The following is a 20,042-nucleotide window of genomic DNA, read 5'->3' as shown; positions in this document are numbered from 1 at the left end:
ATCCATATAATAATTCACATTTCCTGTTGCTGCAGGATTATTTTCCTGCTGTAAGCAAACTGGCTCAAATTAAGATCCTACATCTGTACAGGGTCCAGGGGCAGTGATCCACAGTGTAACCACAGATACTGGAGAGGGGTCATAGCTGTACAGGACACCCCCGAGAGGGAAACAAACAGTGAGGTGTCACAGTGAAACCTGCTCCCTCTAATTGGCTGCTAATTAGTGAATGGGTCTCTGGTCTCTGGTTGTTATTCTGAGAGGGCTCTGTCTGACAAGGGTCAGAAGGTTGGAGGCCCATCACACATACAGTGAACTCTGCTGCTCATGTGCTGCCTGGATACCAAGGTGACAGGTGAATGAGAACGGAGGACAGTAGGCCTGTCTGTGTAGTGTCTTAGCTAGTACCTTTAAAAAGGTATTCATCAAAATGACTGCAAGTCAGCGTGTAAAGCTGTGTGTAACTCCCAAGATAGACTCGTACTTGATAGACTCGTACTCTCTGGTGCTCTTTTAAAGTGGTTCACTGTAGCTCTTAAGCCTGAGCGAAAGAAAAAAAAGCATACCTCTAATGTGAACTAATTCATCTGAGAAGAACACTTCACGCATTCAGTAGGTGACACACGGCCCTTTGTCTTCTAAACACATCTCAAATAAAAGTTCATTTTTGTTCAAAGCCACCATCATTTCTGTGCAAAGTTCTATGTTATGGTTTGGAGAAGTTACACAACGCAGTGTAAATTGTTTACTTTAAACCTCTGCTGGCTTTTAGAAAGTCAACTCACCGTTGTTTTAGTGCGACATACCAAAGGGAGACTGTGATTAGCTTCAAACACCTTGTGCTTTGAATTACCTGCTGGCTCGTTGGATTTAGTTTAGGAATCTAGCCATTGACCTTTTTCAAGCATTTGATTCATTTCCATATATTGTTGACTCAAAAACAATGAATGCAGAATGGATGTCCTGGGGACATGTAACTAACTATGTTCTTTAGATTATGTCATGGTAACCTTACGTCACCAATGAACACCAATATTAGGACAGTTGTTATAAGTTTAGAGGGTGAGCAAGCTATACAGAGATTATAAATGTCCAGGTAGACTTTCTCGTCAATTCACAGTTAATCTATGAAAACCAACAACATATATCAACTATAAAAACGCAACTTCAAACAATACAGAATACTTTATAGTGGATGAGGTGCGTTTCGCCCCAAAGCGCTTTGAGCGCCTGGTAGAAAAGCTCTATATAAATCCAATCCAGTCTTATTATCAGGGTCTCAGCCAAGCTGACACGAAACAATGCACACAGCCACAGCGTTGCACGTTGTTCATCTATGAAGACCAATATTGTTGCAACAACATATCAACTCAAAATGTGATATGAGAACGCTGAACATAGAGCATCACAGCATTACCACGTTCAGCCTACCAGAGTGCTCATCGGTCTCAGTCAAGCTGACATGAAACAACAGTGACTAGTAGCCCGTCACATGTTCTGGGACAGTGGCAGTGAGAAGCAGCTGTTTTCTCTCAGTAAATGCACCATTACAATGTTTGTTTCCCCCTCATTATGCAGAACTAAATAAACAGGATCGTCCCACTGCAGGCCCTGTTCTCTGTTGTGAAAGTGATTGTTTTGCCTAAAATACATTGTGTAATCATAATACTGATTCAGGGTCTGCTACAGATGTCACTATGACGTTTAGAATAAAGACGTGGCATAACGGAATATTCTCAAGGTCCCGGAAATAGCACAGTAATTGCAGGGGTCTGGTATTTCAATCTGTTCTAACGAGCCCTCAAACCTACCGTCCTACCTGTCAATCACCCAAATACATTTTTCAAAACATGACTTACGAAAAGACATATAATTGATCACAATAATGACGGCAGAGAATTGTTAATGATTATTCCGTTTCATTGTTTATGTTATTTGTTCTGGAATGTTCTGGAATGTTAATGGGGCTCCTGACCACCAAAGGCATCAATTAACTCTAAGGTCTATGTGTTTTCTATTTTGTTGATCACTTCTTGACAAACTATGTTGGAGCACCGTTAGAGCAAGGAATCGACCAATGATTCGTGTTTCACAATACTACCATAGGGTTCATATTCCATGGATAACATAATCACCATCATAAAAACATCCTCATCATCATCAAAATCATGTTCAATATACTGTAGGCCCACTCCCCTTCCAGAGGGAATATTTAGATAAATACATACATATATCTACTGATTATTTTGACAGTATCTCACATAATCTAAATGGAGCTGGCTTCTCTTTGGATTAAAGAAGATCGAAGGATATGGATATGACCGTGCAAAGGTCTACTCCGATTCAGAGAATAAATCTCGAAGTCTACTCATCTAACGCCAAGAATCCAGCATAAGACATCTAAAGCCGAGCAGATTAGGCAGTACTTTCTCTTTATTAACATTGCTCTGTGTGCAATAATGTACGCGTGTGTGTTTACTTTTTTGGGGTTTTGAGACTTGGCTCGAAGCTCCCTCTTTTCCCATCGTTTGACATGTAAACATAGCATGCAAAACACAATTAAGACCTTAACCCTCAACCTTCATCCCAAGGACAGAGAGAAGGAATCAAATACGACAAAGAAATTGCTCAAAGGAGATAGCGTTTAGTTCTGTATGTTTATCACGGCTATAGAATAAAGGAAACCCATGTATATTATTATTACTCCATACGGTTGCTTGTCCCTTCGCTCCCTTCCCTCGTCACAACGACTATGTTTTGACGGAGCACGGTGATGGCTGTTGCCGCAGTAATCCCTGATTTCCTATAACGGGCGGAGCGCAGCAGGCCGGGGCCTGGCAGAGCCCCTGACTAATAGCTTTCTTTTCAAATGACTGCTTTGCTACACAACTTCAGAAGGAGGCAGCGAGCGTGAAATTCAATTATGCTGCACACGCTCCGCGGCTTTCGGCCAGAGTTGTCCTCTCTAATCCGCACCGTGCCCCCGAGGATTCTCCACAGACAGACACCCCCCTCAGGTTCTCTCCCTCTTGTTCTTTTCTCTCCTGGCTCTCCCCCTTTCCCACGGATTTCCCCACTCTTTTCCCTGGTTTTCCCCCCTAGATCTTCTACTCACTCTCCCCTTCAGGTTCTCTCCCTCCAGGCATATCTCCCCCTGGCTCTTTCCCCTCAATTCCTCCCAGGCTCCCTCCCCAACCCTCTACTAGAATTCTCCAGTCCTCTCCCGGTACCTAACCTGTCCTTTAATTTCCCTTCCCATTCCTCAGGCCTTGTTATGTCCTTAGACCACAACCTCTAGCTAGGTTTAGTCATTCTACATGCCTTACGTCAGTGTCAATAATGTAAAAGGCAATAGGTACTAGAAGGTAACGTTTCCAGCGGATGTGACTAGTCAGCTTGTATTGCTCTACATGTGACTACAACTGTCAACTTGTGTGGGTCTCAAAACATAAAGAGCCCAATGGATACTGATTGGCCACTGAGGTAAGGCTGAGGTACTGTACTTTGGCTGCCTACGAGGAAGTCAAAGGCTAGACTTTATGAAGGCTAGAAATTATTGAATGTTACCGGAGTTGTGTCCGGGAAAAAAAACTAAAATAAAATTATATGACATTTTATTTGACACATGTGCCGAATACAACAGGTGTAGACCTTTCAGTGAAATGCTTACTTTACAAGCCCTTAACTAACAATGCTTTAAGTTAAGAAAAAGAAAGTGTTAGGTAAAAAATACATAAGTAAAAAATGTAAAATAGAAAATAAATGTAACAAATAATTAAACAGCAGCAGCAGCAGTAAAATAACAAGTGAGACTATATACATGGGGTACCGGTACAGAGTCAATGTTCGAGGTAATTGAGGTAATATGTACATGTAGGTAGAGTTAAAGTGACTATGCATAGATGATAAACAGAGAGTAGCAGCAGTGTAAATGAGGGGTCTGGGTAGCCCTTTGATTAGCTATTCAGGAGTCTTATGGCTTGGGGGTAGAAGCTGTTAAGAAGCCTTTTGGACCTCGACTTGGCGCTCCAGTACCGATTGCCGTGCGGTAGCAGAGAGAACAGTCTATGGCTAGGGTGGCTGGAGACTTTGACAATTTTTAGGGCCTTCCTCTGTCACTGCCTGATATAGAGGTCCAGGATGGCAGAAGGCTTGGCTCCAGTGATGTACTGGGCCGTACGCACTACCCTCTGTAGCGCCTTGCGGTCGGAGGCCGAGCAGTTGCCATACCAGGGAGTGATGCAATCAGTCAGGATGCTCTCGATGGTGCAGCTGTAGAACCTTTTGAGGATCTGAGGACCCATGCCAAATCTTTTCAGTCGCCTGATGGGGAATAGGCTTTGTCCTGCCCTCTTCACAACTGTCTTAGTGTGTTTGGACCATGATAGTTTGTTGATGATGTGAACACCAAGGAACTTGAAGCTCTCAACCTGTTCCACTACAGCCCTGTCGATAAGAATGGGGGAGTGCTCGGTCCTCCTTTTCCTGTAGTTCACAATCATCTCCTTTGTCTTGATCATGTTGAGGGAGAGGTTGTTGTCCTGGAAACTACACAACCAGGTCTCTGACCTCCTCCCTATAGGCTGTCTAGTCGTTGTCTGTGATCAGGCCTACCACTGTTGTGTCATCGGCAAACTTAATGATGGTGTTGGAGTCGTGCCTGGCCATGCAGTCATGAGTGAACAGGGAGTACAGGAGGGGACTGAGCACGCACCCCTGAGGGGCCCCTGTGTTGAGAATCAGTGTGGTGGATGTGTTGTTTCCTACCCTTTACCACCTGGGTGCGCCCCGTCAGGAAGTCCAGGATCCAGTTGCAGAGAGAGGTGTTTAACCCCAGGGTCCTTAGCTTAGTGATGAGCTTTGAGGGCACTATTGTGTTGAACGCTGAGCTGTAGTCAATTAATAACATTCTCACATAGATGTTCCTAACTCAATTAGGAGATTGAACCCTCTCTTAAATGTTGCCTACCTCAAATAAAATAAATGAAGTATACATTTAATTCACGTAGATATCCAAAGTTCGGGCAATTGTATTTGATTTAACAACTTGTCTCACACTTGAAACTCAGCAAATAAATGAGAAAATGACATGTTTCAACAACGTTCAAAGTAATCCTATGGGTTTTCGGTGAGTTTGTTACCAAGATTAGGTTTTATGAGGACATTTGGTCAAACAAATAAGTTGATCTGACTCTGACCTGAATGCATTTGTGTGGGGGAGCACATACTGTACGTTACTATCACTGTGACCTCTACTGTGACCTCTACTGTAACTCCTGTCCTCTACTGGGTGAGTATGACGCGTGTCTGAGACACTGCTCATGTTCACGTGGGAATGAAGAACAGAAATCCCAATTTCTGAAATCCCCTCTTTGCTCTACGGTAAGAACATTCATACGTTATCTAGTATCTAGAGTGTTCTACACAGCTTTCTTATGGGGACTGACTGACCATCAGGCAAGCATACCACAGCACACTCTGTTCCGAAAGAAAGTTAAGATTGGCCATCTCCTGCAAGCTAGCCGAGACTGATGAGTAAGTTAGGTCCAATGTTAGGATTTCTCTCCGTGTCTCTCGGTTTCTCTCTTTCGCTCTCTCTGGTTCTCTCCTTCTTTCTTTCTCTGTATATTTCCTCCCTTTCCATCTCTTCTTGGCCTAATCACTGTCTCCATGCTTGAGGGGTGAAAACACTGGTCAGGTCAGGACCTGACGACAAAGACTAGACGTGTTTTCTGACACAGATGAGAGGATGGGGGCCAGATATGGAGGAATGGAGGTGGGGAGGAAGGAGGGGGGGCCTCCATGCCAGACACACGGATCGGCCAGGATGGCCAAGAAATGCAGGGGAGGTTTCCTGCCCCGGATCCTGGGTTGGGAACAGTGTATCCCATATCCCACTCTACTCCCATCCCCAGATCCCCGGAAACACAGAGCCACAGAGCAAGGGAGCCAGTAGGGCTGGAGCGGAGCAGGAGTCAGGGAGCAGAGTGAGGAATCACACCGTGTTCCTGTACCCACATACCTTCCTCTCTCTCAGCTAGCTGGTTTTTCTCGCTCTTTCCCTCTCTCTCCCCTCTTCAGGAGTCTAGTTGGACCAGAAACACAGTGAAGGGTTCCAGTGTGTGTGTGTGTGTGTGTGTGTGTGTGTTTGTGTGTGTGTGCGCTCAGAGGAGTCCCTTGGACCCAGTGGTTAACCACTGATTTGCACTAATGACACGCTGCTGTGATTTGTGCTACAATTTGCTGCGTGGCAAAGTTGTCTGATTCTGATGTTGATGTATGAGTCACAGAGGCTCTGAAGCTATGCCGAACCTTTCCAGCTATGGCCTGCAAAACACAGAAATATAGACCTATCCCCTATTCTGACTGTGCTGGAGTTACTGTACTGTTGAATGTTCATATTATATAATTCATGAGAGAAACACGAGAGATCATATATAAAAAGCTTAACAGGGCCACACAAATGAGACAAGGGGGTGAAGTATCGAGACTGGAAAAGATTGAGGTTGATAAGGGACATTAGTATTCCCTTATCTTATCCCATAGACGGTTGTAGTATGGGAAATCCCATCGGCCTGTTCCCATCAAGAAAATGGGTCATAGGGGTACAAGAGACTAGGGACACATGAATCACCTCGTTAAATATCGTCCCCTTAAATCTATCTGCCGTTCAACAACTCACTCCACGTGACCCTTCACACTGTCTGTTTACATGCTTCTATTGGTTGACGGCAGAGCTACAGTAGAGGAGAGTCTCTCACTGTGGGATTGAGTGGCGACCCTAAAAAAAACCTAAACAAAATGCCTCTGGGACCAGTCCAAAACAAGAGGCCATATAGGGGGTATGGGGTGGAGAGGGGGAGGGTAGCTGGACTGGACTGAGGGGAAATCCCATAGAAAGACTCTGTGTGTGTCCCTGCGTGTGTGTGTGTGTGTGTGTGTGTGTGTGTGTGTGTGTGTGTGTGTGTGTGTGTGTGTGTGTGTGTGTGTGTGTGTGTGTGTGTGTGTTTGTGTGTGTGTGTGTGTGTGTGTGTGTGTGTGTGTAGATTCCATCCAGCCAGCCTGTAGTAAGAGACCCTGATGTACTTAGCAGCAGCTGTAGGGACAATCTCTGGCTATTGGCTGCTCTGCTGCTGTACCCGGCCCGTCGTGTCTGTTTGTGGACCATCAGATGGGAAACAAGGCAGACCAGCGTTCTCTGGAGGTCCTGAGGGACAAAGAGACCCAGACCGACCCACAGGATGGGGACATTGCCAACATGCCAAGATACCAATGCTAGAATGCCAGGGCACAAACTGCCCTGAATGTCTGTTACATAGGATTACATCAAGGTGTAGACAAAGCAGTTTCTCTTTTTTTTTTCTGCTATACTGGAATTGTCACTTTTTGTCACTTTATCCTATTGCTGTCAGCACAGGAGGCTGCTGAATGGAGTGAATGGAATTAAACAAATGAAAACCATGTGTTTGATGAGTTCAATACCATTCCATTTATACCAATCCAGCCATTACTATGAGCTCGTCCTCCCCAATTAAAGGTGCCACCAACCTCCTGTGTTTCTCGGGGCGTGAGCTACTTATTGAAATCTTGAAAATAGAACCACAGCCTAATTGTGCGCTCAAGCAGGGCGAGCCTCTCGCAAACCTGGTGCTTCCATTGAAATGAATAGGAGCATCTCATACTAGGAAAAGTTACGCATCTGGTGTAGCAGGCCGTAATGCAGAAGACGGTGTACGTCATCCTGCCTGTCTTCTCTGTGGGACAAAATTACTGTGGTTCTCAGTTGTCGTACAAGATGGATGTAACAATGCTAATAGTGAGTGGATGAAAACACGTTCAGGAACCTCTTCACGATCACCATCGCTCTTCACGATCGCCATCGCTAAATGTAACATGTATTGGGGGGTTTATGGCTGTGGGAATTATCTGATAACAAACGAAATGCTTGAAGTTATGACAAATTGTCTATACTCTATATGTGTGTACTGTATATGTACATTGTATATGTTCCGAGTGCAAATTAACAACATATATGCTCCTATATTTATCTGAGAGTGATGTATTATATTAGTAACAATAATAGCATCAATATCGATAACTGTATCAATATCAATTACTGATCAATCGACCAATAACTAGTCATATCTGAAAGCGAAATGTTCAGCACATCCACCCTTTGTTCCAGTCAGAAGGGAAGTTCCTCCTTGTTTTGAGTGATCTTTCAGTTTGGTGAATGTGCCACGTCCAGTTTAGTAATATCATAAGCAAACACTGAGCCCTTCACTGAGCTATGAATCATAAGTCATAGAAGACGTGTATTAAGGCGGGAGGGAGCCCTGTATGAGAATGTGCTAGCGTGGATTTAGACCTCGCCATGTCAGACTGTGTGGGAAACACAAAGAAAGGGGCAGGGACAGTCACAAGGGTCACCCTACTCCCAGAGATCTCTCTCTCTTTCTATCATCTCCATCTCTTTCTCTATATACAGGTACAGTGACTTCAGAAAGTATTAACAGCCCTTTACTTTTTCCACATTTCGTTGTGTTACAGCCTGAACTTAAAATGGATTACATTGAGATGTTGTTTTACTGGTCTACACACAATAATAGTGGAATTATGTTTTTAGACATTTTTATAAATGAGTCAATTCAACCCATTTGTTATGGCAAGCATACAGTAAATACGTTTAGAAGTAAAAATTTGCTTAACAAGTCACATAATAAGTTGCATGGACTCAGTCTTTGTGCAATAATAGTGTTTAGCATGATTTATGAATGACTACCTCATCTCTGTACCCCACACATACAATTATCTGTAAGGTTCCTCAGTCGAGCAGTGAATTTAAAACACAGATTCAATCACAAAGACCAGGGAGGTTTTCCAGTGCCTCACAAAGAAGGGCACCTATTGGTATATTAGTAAAATAAACAAAAGCAGAAACTGACTATCCCGCTGAGAAAGGTGAAGTTATTAATTACACTTTGGATAGTGTATTAATACACACAGTCACTACAAAGATACAGGCGTCCTTCCTAACTCAGTTGGCGCAGAGGAAGGAAACCGCTCAGGGATTTCACCATGACGCCAATGGTGACTTTAAAACAGTTACAGACAATGCAGTTACTCCACAATACTAACCTAAATGACAGAGTGAAAAGAAGGAAGCCTGTACAGAATACACATATTCTATAGCATGCATCCTGTTTGCAATAAGGCACTAAAGTAAAACTGCAAAGAATAAGGTAAAGAAATGTTAGAGGCAAATCCAAAACAACACATCACTGAGTACCACACTTCATATTTTCAAGCATGGTGGTGAATGCATCATGTTATGGATATGCTTGTCATCAAAAAGGACTAGGGAGTATTTTAGGATAAAAAGGAAAACGGAATAGTGCTAAGCACAGGCAAAAACTTACTGAAAAACCAGGTTCAGTCTGCTTTCCAACAGATACTGGGAGACAAATTCACATTTCGGCAGGACAATAACCAAAAACACAAGGCCAAGGATTTGCTTACTAAGACAACATTGAATGTTCCAATATGGCAAGACTTGAAAATGGTTGTCTAGCAATGATCAACAACCAACTTGACAGAGCTTGAAGATTTTTTAAAAGAATTAGGTGCAAATATGTACAATCCTGGTGTGCAAAGCTCTTAGATACTTACCCAGAAAGACTCGCAGCTCTAATCGCTGCAAAATGTGATTCTAACGTATTGACTCAGGGATGTGAATACTTAAGTAAATTAGATATTTCAATAAATTAGCAAACATTTCGAAAAACATGTTTTCACTTTGTCATTATGGATGGTGTGGATGGGTTCAAATATTTTCTCTTACACACCCACATCACTGTCCCTAAATACTTCATTTACTTACATTTCTATGTCTCCCACCTCTCACACTCTTATTCACTCCTTCATCTGCTTTCTCCTCAATACCCATCACACTCTCTCTCTCCCTCTCGCTCTGTTTAGTCTAGCAGTTTATAAACAATATACAAAAGGTCAGCCTCCTATCAAAGTATGTTTATAAGATTAGCAATATGTCTTTGATGTGTGTGTTTAATGATTGAGGATTACTTACAATTTTAATTTCCAAAGAAGCAAACAAATGTGGTGTATTATTCAAATGTTATATGATGTCAGTATTTATATTAGAGCGTCATTTTCGAAAAACACAACACAAATAAAACTATTATTTAGTTGCTATGCTGAGAATCACAAACACATCGTTGGGCCTTGGTCACATTGCACCTGTTAATAAAGCACGGGCACTAGCTGTTTTCTGAGCCTGGGAGGACAGAAGATAGAAATAGCTTTCCCATGAGCTTTGGGTCTAAAATAAAGAGCAGTGGCAAGGAACGCCCACTGCAACAGAGAGACGACCTCTGTCATGGGAACCATGTCAAACTGTCTGTTAACTTCTGAACAGGATCTACTGTACAGAATACATTTAATACCTGTATTGACCTCGCTAATGGTATGGTCATTTATCTTTGGTGGGTAAATACAGTGGTAGAAGGGAGGAAGAGTGTATGTGTGTATATGTGTATGTGTGTGTGCGTGTGTACTAGCAGGAGACCCCTACGAGGAAGGACTGCGCTGTAGCTTTGTGTCACGTCCTGACCATAGAGAGCTCTTATTTTCTATGGTAAAGTAGGTCAGGGCGTGACTGGGGGGGTTTATCTAGTTCTATGTTGTTTGGGTCTAGTTTCTTTTTTCTATGTTGGGGTTTTTGTATGATCCCCAATCGTTGTCATCGTTGTCTCTAATTGGGGATCATATTTAAGTAGTTGTTTTTCCCACCTGTGTTTGTGGGAGATTATTTTGAGTTAGTGCATGTAGCACCTCTGTCGTCACGGTTTGTGTTTTGTTTCTAGTTTATTGTTTGTCTTGCAAAGTTTCACATTAAAATAAAAGATGTGGAACGATACCCACGCTGCGCCTTGGTCTCCTTCCTATGACGAACGTGACACTTTGTCTTAAGAACCCCAATGAAAGTTATCATTACTCACTGTGCATTTATTTCTAGTGTTATTATTTTTTATGTTTCATATTAGTTCTATTTTTTTCTCTCTGTATTGTTGGGAAGGGCCAGTAAGAAAGCATTTCACTGTTAGTCTAAACCTGTTGTTTACGAAGCATGTGAGAAATAACATTTTATTTTATTTCCAGTTCAAAAAGGTTCCTTGAGCCACCCGAGTGGCGCAGCAGTCTAAGGCACTGCATTGCTGTGCTTGAGGCGTTACTACAGACCCGGGTTCGATCCCAGGCTATGTCACAGCCGGCCTTGACTGGGAGACCCGTTAGGCGCCGCACAATTTGCCCAGTGTCATCCGGGTTAAGGGAGGGTTTGACCAGCTGGGATTTCCTTCTCCCATCGGCCTTTAGCGACTCCTTGTGCCGTGTTGGGCGCCTGCACGCTGACTTCGGTCGGCAGCTGGACAGTGTTTCCTCAGACACATTGTTGCTGCTGGCTTCCAGGTTAACCGAGCAGTGTGTCAAGAAGCAGTGCGACTTCCATATGGGAGTTGCAGCGATGGGACAAGGCTGTAATTAACAATTGGGGAGAAAAAGGGTTAAAAGTACAAAAAAAAGGTTCCTTGAGGAAACCCTCTGAAAAGGGTCTTCAAGCAACCCCTGTGTAATAGTTCAAACCGGAACCTTTTTGTGATGAGAGGGGTTCAATTTTGAACCTTTTTAATAATATATTGTAGACCTCTACGATATATTAGATTGGAGGCGTTGCTTTCAGATAGTTATTTTTGGCCACCCGTTAGCGTAAATGTCATTCCTGTTCATCATGTTAAGTTTGTACACCACAAAGGTAAACTTTCCTTGAATATTTATGCATATTACATATTCTAATATACTATTAACATGGCTGATTACATACTGTATAGTAATAAAGTGGTAACTATTCAAACTTTGGGATTTTCATAGGCTCTTGAAGAACTCATACACCTCTGTTAGCCTCTTTGAAGCTACAAAACAGTAAGGGTTCAACATGTGATAACAATACAACAGATGAACAGGAATAACATTTACTCTAACGGGAGGCCAAAAAAAGGTATCTTAAAGCCTTAAAGCCTCCACTCCAGGGTTCCTCCAGGAACCTGTTGCTACAATTACCCATTAAAGGTTCCTCCAAGAACACCTCAACTAACCGAAGGTGCTACCCATTATCGAGATGGCAAACAAGTACACAATGTTAGGTAAAGCAATAACACTTACACAATGCAACGACCGTTTATTAAAAGGAAACTGGAGGAGATTCCATGAAAATTAGTCAACTGTCCGGTTGTTGTAGCGACAGTAGAGCATCCGTTGAACCGAAGCGCAGCACACAGACAGACAGGGCGACCGGTACACCTTTTTCTGGTCTTCTCAGGCTGTGCTCTACTTCAATGATGATGACTCTGTTTTGGCCATGACTCCCTTTTTCCACTGCTGAAAAGTTATTCATAATCCTCCTAATAATTCAGTGTTGTACAGAGAGAGGGGAAGAGAGAAAAAGAGAGAGAGTATTCACAATCTAAATTTGAAGTTCTTCAGAAGTGAATGGGTTTGTCATCTGCTGTAATAATAACAGTCAGTTTTCCATGTCTCTGGGCCTGTAGGGAGGCTGTTTACATGGGGAACACTAAAAGATCCAGAGGGGAGACAACAGCCCCAGATTCTCCCCACCCGCAGGGCCTCGTGGGTGGGCAGGGTTTCGCCCAGACACCCCCTGACGCACGAAGATCATCCAGAGGCGTGGACAGATAAAAAAAGAAGGGGGAAATTGACAGATTCTATGCCAAATGGCCTATTTAATGACAAAGCCCTTTCAACTTTTGTTATCTGGACCTAAGAGCTTGTCACTTTAAAGGGGAAAGTTGAAAAATGAAAAGATTATCCATAAACAAGAGACTGTGGAAACCCCCTTTCATCTATGTGGTCCAGTTAAGTGAGGGTCATAACGACAAGGTCAAACGCTGAAGGTTAGAGGTCAGAGGTCATGGTGGGAGCTAAATCAAAGGTCATGAAACGTGACAACACTTACAGCTTTACTGCACATCTGACTGTGATTTTGAATCTAAATATAGCCCATCACTTTCACTAGCAGGGGAACAAACTGTATAGAAACTGAATGCACAAACTGATGAAAAAAACTGTTCATACAATCAATTGCTCTTTAGGTATAGCCTACCAACCGATACATCCAGCAAGTAGACTAGTCCTATCTTAATCTATGACAATTAACACTACAACTTAGACTACACAGACTGTGTGTAGTGCAGTCTCTTCTCTCTTCTCTCCAGGTGTTTCTGTGCTCTGACTCCCTGTTCTCTCCTCTTCTGAACTCCTATGACTTCCCCCTCTGGGGATAATTTATGGAGAGAACCCTCATCCAACTCTACTGTCTTCTACAGTACAAAGCTTTCCTCTTCCACCTGATCTTCATTACCCTGCTATAACACATGTTTATGAGGATCCACATCTTGTATCTTGTATCTTTTCCATAGACAAGAGTTCATAGAGCAACAGGTTAGAGACTGGAGATGAACCAGTAAATTACATGGGTCGGAAAAATGTAAGTTCTCTTTAGATTCCTAATATATGTGCAGTGCCCAAGATCATCATTTTGTATTGCCTGTAACATCATAACTATAACATGTATTGTATCTCTGTGCATGTGTGTGACTGGTAGGCTATAGATAATATATTTCCCTGGAACAAAAATGTTCCAGATATTTACTTAGCTTGTGTTGAGTGGAGTCTAGGCTTTCATCGTTAATCCTAAATAAAGACCCGTTCTCCACGCAGGAGCTCATGCAAGGCCATAAATCATTCCTATTTATATGCACCTATATTTCTCCTATGAAATGGTAAACAAGTCAATCTCTTTTCAGCATCTCAGATATGACTGAGAACTCAGACCAGAAAGCTTTTTACAGTAACTCTTGTCAAGGAGAGTTCTGACAAGCTTTACTGACGTTTTTATGAACCTCGGAAGAAAAAAGATTTTCCCAAACAACAAAGCACTTCCCTTCTCTTTGGGAGTATATTAAGATTTTTCAAAATTATCAGACAAAACCTTTAAAGTGCGGCTGAACTTCCTGGTTTGGCCTAGTTTTAGATTTGGTTCATTAAGAAATGCTAGAGACCATGACTGAATTCAAACATGAGTTGGTTTCGGGGGTGTGGTTTGATGTGGTTGTCTCGTGTTTGTGTTTGCAGGTGTGAAGAGTTAGACAAATAATTTTGCAAATTAGCTTCAGCCGGTTGGTGTGTGCCCTTGCAAAGTTAGTTTCACTTGGATAGCCGATCTCCGTGGTTAGTTAGGGACCGTCAATAAATTACACAATGTAAATTAAACAATATTTCACCTTTAGTTCTCATTAAATTCTTTAAAAATATTCATTTTTACAATTGAAACTTGGTTTGAGGCTTTTAAAGTCACTGACATTTTTAACTATTGGAATTTTAACATATTGTCCCATATACATACAATGTGGAATTTACCGATGCTCCCTAACTAGCCCCATAGGGATATTCAAAGTCAACCCAAATTTACTACGGGCATTACAATCGGGTTGCGTGCAGCTGCACTTCGAATTGATGATTACTCGTGTTCTGCCAGCTGTGGGCATGTGTGCAGGATTGAAACAAACCCAACCTTAATTTATGTTGTGATGCAGTCACTACCACAAATCTCACCAAACTCAGTTTTGGACGACACTGATTTTATGACCAAAGTGATCCTATTTACTGTTTCTGACTCATATCGATGCCACATAGTTTTTTTTTAAATGACAAGTTGGTTTAAGGGCAATTGCTCTTTAACTTTCACAGGCTTTCCTATTCTCAGTGTGTTTGACACTAAGATGGCTGGATGTTCTCAATAATTTCTTATTCATTAATAGATATCTCATTATAGGCTCATTAGCCTAGTGGTTAGAGCGTTGGGCTAGTAACCGAAAGGTTGCAAGTTCAAATCCCCGAGCTGACAAGGTACAAATCTGTCGTTCTGCCCCAGAACAAGGCAGTTAACCCACTGTTCCTAGGCCGTCATTGAAAATAAGAATTTGTTCTTAACTGACTTGCCTAGTTAAATAAAGGTAAAAATATGAAGATGTTGGCCCATTTCAGCATAGAAATCCAGTCTATTTCTATGCATTGCAGCTGCAGTGTGCTCATATAGCGTCATTACTATATCACAGCTCTTGGAACTAAAATGAGATCCCTGACCTCAGATTGACCTCTGTGTTGACTTTTGACCTAAAGGAAGTGCCACATGGGCTAATCCCCTTTTAGGACAACACATTAACCTCTCCATGTCCTGGAGAGGCTTTGATGGAAGCCATGATCCCCCCCAAAACACTAGTATGCTGCTCTAATACACAGGCTACAATAAAGAAGCACGATACACACAAAATACAGACATGAAGATACACACACTAAGCTGCCCTATCACCTGGTTGTATGTGTGGGTGTGTGTGTTTCATAATGCATGCCGTCTGACCTTAACAGCGAAGCATCTTTCCAGGAAATAGAATGAGAAAAATGCAAACAAAAATAGACGTACAAAAAGCAGAGGGCTGTTTCACTCTAGCTAGTTAGATGTTATAGTTCTCCTGACGCCAAGCGGTTTGAAAACAAGGCTGCTGCCGCAAAACCCTGACATGGACAAGGCCTCATGTGCTTGTCTGTGAGATGTCAGAGAAAGCACAACTTAGTAAATGTCAAACAACTACTAAAACGTAATCGCATACTACGAGCTGCTGTTATATCATATTGACATTAGTCACGTTCTCAAGCAACTCCATTATTTGGTTGAACATGCAAAATGATTGATGTTAGAAATAAAATAAACACTTGATATTAAACATTCCCTTTAAATATTTTATGTAATGGGAACTTGGTGTAAGTTGGCACTTTAAGTTGAAGAGAAATGTGTCTGGTCCCTAAAGGTTTTCAATGAAGTTCTGAAACTGTGAATGACACCGAGGAGGGCTATTCATATTCCACTTACTTGTTTTCACAGGGGACAAACACGCACCCACACACACACACAGTAAGGCATGGGTGCGCACACACATGGGACAAACACACGCACACACATTCATATTCCACTCTCTAGCTTTTTTGACACAGGCCAAATATCACTTTGACTGACGGGGGAATGTGTTGTTTTTAAGCATTGAAATGAGTCTAGATTTGAACCCATGGACACATTCTGATGAAAGTGACACAGAAATGTGTATGTGTGCCAGAGCACTGACTATTTTTATACTATAGCGTAGATATGCCAAATTAATAAAGGCATTTTAACTTTTCACCAGTTTACATTTACATTTCAGTCACCAGTTGAACAGTGTCTGGCAACTTTGAGTGTGAAATAATATTTGGCCTCAAACAAACATCTCAACCATAAAAGGCACAAGGCTTCCAGTTATTTTGGTGAAATGTTACTGTTGGCTTAATTACAACAACAAAAAACCTTACCTGTTCACAGGTTGTAGCTTGACATTCTCCACCTACGTACATTCGTGCCTCAGAGTTGTGTCTTCAAATCTGTCACAAACACATTAAAATGTATGTTCATTTAGTACAATTATATTTAGAGCATTATGTTGGATGCGCCATCATCAGAATCATCAAGGGGATTCCTTCCTAGGGAGGGACAGGGGCTATTTTTGTATTTCAGAGATCTGAACCAATCATATCGTTGTTGTATTGTGGACGGTTGGTTTACATCAGACAGTGATTGATAACCCAGAACAGTTACACAAGTCAGAGGAGACGAGAGCTCCCATCAGTCCAGAGGCTTTGAATCACATGGGTATGGTTGTAAACATGTTCCTCTCTCTGCTGAGGCAACAAGCTGCCAAGTAAATATCCATGTAATCAGCCAGTCTGCCCGTAAACACAGGAGAATAAGAGGATCAGAATGTTCGCACAATTCATGTCAATCCCGGCATCGCCAACACCACCGATATTACCGAGCAGGTACTGGGAGAGGGGGCCATGGCCACTGTCCAGCTATTGGACTAAGGCTTGATTTGAGAAATCCAGAACAGAGTGTTTCTGTTTATTATGCAACCTGGTGGTTCCAAAAATACAACACAGGAGAGTATTCTGCCAGTTTTTCCAACTGCCTCAGAAGGATAGAAACCTACCTGACTGTCTGTTGAAAACTGGTTGGACTTAATTGCTTTTAGTTGGTGCTTCATAAAACATTTGAAAGTGAGTAGTGACAGCTCCACACACACACACACACACAAATGCACACAGACACGGAGGTACACATTAACCTACGCATACTCCCTCAGTCTATTTGACTGTTTTATTGCGAGAGAGAGAGAGAGAGAGAGAGAGAGAGAGAGAGAGAGAGAGAGAGAGAGAGAGAGAGAGAGAGAGAGAGAGAGAGAGAGAGAGAGAGAGAGAGAGAGAGGACAGCAGAAGAGACATATGAGTAAGTAGGTGGTGGCCGCACCAGATACTGACTGTTACTCATCACGTTCTGTGAATCATTTCCACGCAAACTGTGAGATTTCTCGATATGAACGTTTGCTTGAGAGTGTGCATAAATGTACACACGGGGGTTGCAACTCAATATTAGAAAAGTGTTCGTAATGTTTTGTACACTCAGTGTATATGTTGAAAATTTGTGAAATTGTGAGAGTAATAATTAAAATTAAAATCGATTTAATTGTATTTCCACTGTAAATTCATGCAACACATCTTGAAAGGCTATATCATATAATTTGACCATATCAGTGCATTTGTTATTCTAATAATCCACATAAAGTGAAGTAATTTGTTAAATTGGAGGCACGTGTGAAATACTCTACAAGATACTGTAAAATCAAATGAGAGATGGCTGATCTTGCTCTGTTGACAGATTTGGCATAAGCTGCATTTAGCAGAAAACATGTTTTTAGAGACAGTTGGGACTGTTTTGCAGAAAGTAGATTGGCTCATCAGATATCGTTTTACAAAACCAATCTTATAGGATTTCTGCGAGGATTTAATACCTACTTTAGAAAGGCAAACACATGCCATTCCGGTACACATCCAAGTGCTATCCACCCTCTGGTTTTTGGCAACGGGCACTTTTCAGTGGGCATCTCACAGGCCTCGATGAGTCAATGTTTTGGATGTAATCATTAGCAAAGCGACCAGTTACATACAATTTCCATCACACAACAGGTTGAAGTCTATAGGTTTTTTTTTGCCATCAGGGTTCAAAATACGAATGGAGCAACAGACGGCACCCACATCGCCATAAAAGGACCATCCCAAAACTAGTTCAACCTATGTGAACAGAAAACGCTTCCACTCACTTAAAGATGCAATATGTAAGAATTGCTCCACCATTTCCTGGTTGCTAAAATTATAATACTTCGCCTAATTTCAGGTTATGTGACAAAACAAGCACTCAGAGTGTAGAGAATCGATTCTGATGATTCTGTGCTTCCAAATTTGTAGCAACAGTTTGGGGAAGGACCTTTCCTGTTTCAGCATGACAATACCCCCGGTCACAAAGCCAGGTCCATACAGAAATGGTTTGTCAAGATTGGTGTAGAAGAAATTGACTGGCCTGCACGGAGCCCTGACCTCAACCCAATCAACCCCACCTTTGGGAAGAATTGGAAGGCCGACTGCGAGTCAGGCCTAATCGCCCAACATCAGTACCCGACCTCACTAATGCTCTTGTGGGAGAATGGAAGCAAGTCTCCTCAGCTATGTTCTAACATCTAGTGGAAAGCCTTCCCAGAAGAGTGGAGGCTATTATAGCAGCAAAGCGGGGACCAACTCCATATTAATGCCCATGATTTTGGAATGAGATGTTCAACGAGCAGGTGTTCCAAACATTGAGGCTAAGAACATTTGGTATTTATCAATGGTTTTCTACTACCGGTGTGTGTTTGACGCTCATAAGATTGTTTGATATATCACACTTTTCTATGCGATCAAACATTCTTAGTTCCGATCGCGAGTATTATTTTAGAATCGTTTCTACGGAATATCAATAAATTTGTGGCCTGCTATCATCTGGTATAAACACATTCTTTCCCATGTGATAAGAACTCCACTAAATAGTTTAGTGGGAAATTACGGCAAATTAGAGCAATGGCATTTTTCTCAACCATTCTGATGACAGCATGTATTTGGATAGGGAAACCTGCCAATGAAAACAGGGACAGACTTTCACATTTGCTATCTCATAACTCTCAGTCTTACAGAATATTATACTGTTCAAATTAATAAGAGCGCAGGGACTGAACATCAGGCAATAACGAAACTACCATTTACATCTAATATTATAGCTAATAAACATCACAGACAGACTTCCCCCTAAAGATTACAGGAACTGAGAAAAGACATGAGATGAACAAGGTACTGAAAAGGTGACATCCAAGTGTCCACTTCAAGTGCTCCTTAAAATGGTCCTATATTCATGGCATTATCCATATCCCGTCATCCATCTCACAGTCTTAGAAAAAAATTAGCTACCTAGAACCTAAAAGGGTTATTCGGCTGTCTCTATGGGAGAACTGTTTGAGGAACCCTTTTTTGTTCCAGGTAGAACCCTTTTGGTTCAAAGTAGAACCATTTTTGTTCCATAGAGGGATCTACATGGAACCCAAAAGGGTCCTACCTGGAACCAAAAAGGGTTCTCCTACGGGGACATCTGCAGAACCCTTTTGGAACCATTTTTTCTAAACTCAGCAAAAAAAAGAAACGTCCTCTCACTGTCAACTGCGTTTATTTTCAGCAAACTTAACATGTGTAAATATTTGCATGAACATAACAAGATTCAACAACTGAGACATAAACTGAACAATTTCCACAGACATGTGACTAACAGAAATTGAATAATGTGTCCCTGAACAAAGGGGGGAGTCAAAATCAAAAGTAACTGTCAGTATCTGGTGTGGCCACCAGCTGCATTAAGTACTGCAGTGCATCTCCTCCTCGTGGACTGCACCAGATTTGCCTGGTCTGGCTGTGAGATGTTACACCACTAATCCACCAAGGCACCTGCA

The 20,042-nt window shown here is 42.0% G+C and overlaps 1 protein-coding gene across 4 annotated transcripts in view; it reads right to left on the bottom strand.

Annotated features, from left to right (window-relative positions):
• myocd (myocardin) overlaps positions 1 to 20,042 on the bottom strand; it is a 133,815-nt gene that overhangs the window by 91,224 nt on the left and 22,549 nt on the right. For all 4 annotated transcript variants that reach the window (XM_029764756.1, XM_029764757.1, XM_029764759.1 and 1 more), the window contains exon 3: positions 16,495 to 16,563. The gene's annotated coding sequence lies outside the window, so the exon portion shown is untranslated. The remainder of the gene's footprint in view (positions 1 to 16,494; positions 16,564 to 20,042) is intronic.

This window comes from Salmo trutta, chromosome 10, assembly GCF_901001165.1.
Source record: "Salmo trutta chromosome 10, fSalTru1.1, whole genome shotgun sequence".
In the NCBI taxonomy this organism is placed as follows: Eukaryota; Metazoa; Chordata; class Actinopteri; order Salmoniformes; family Salmonidae; genus Salmo; species Salmo trutta.
The sequence above is the reverse complement of the archived record's forward strand: the minus strand, read 5'-3'. Positions and strand labels throughout refer to the sequence as shown.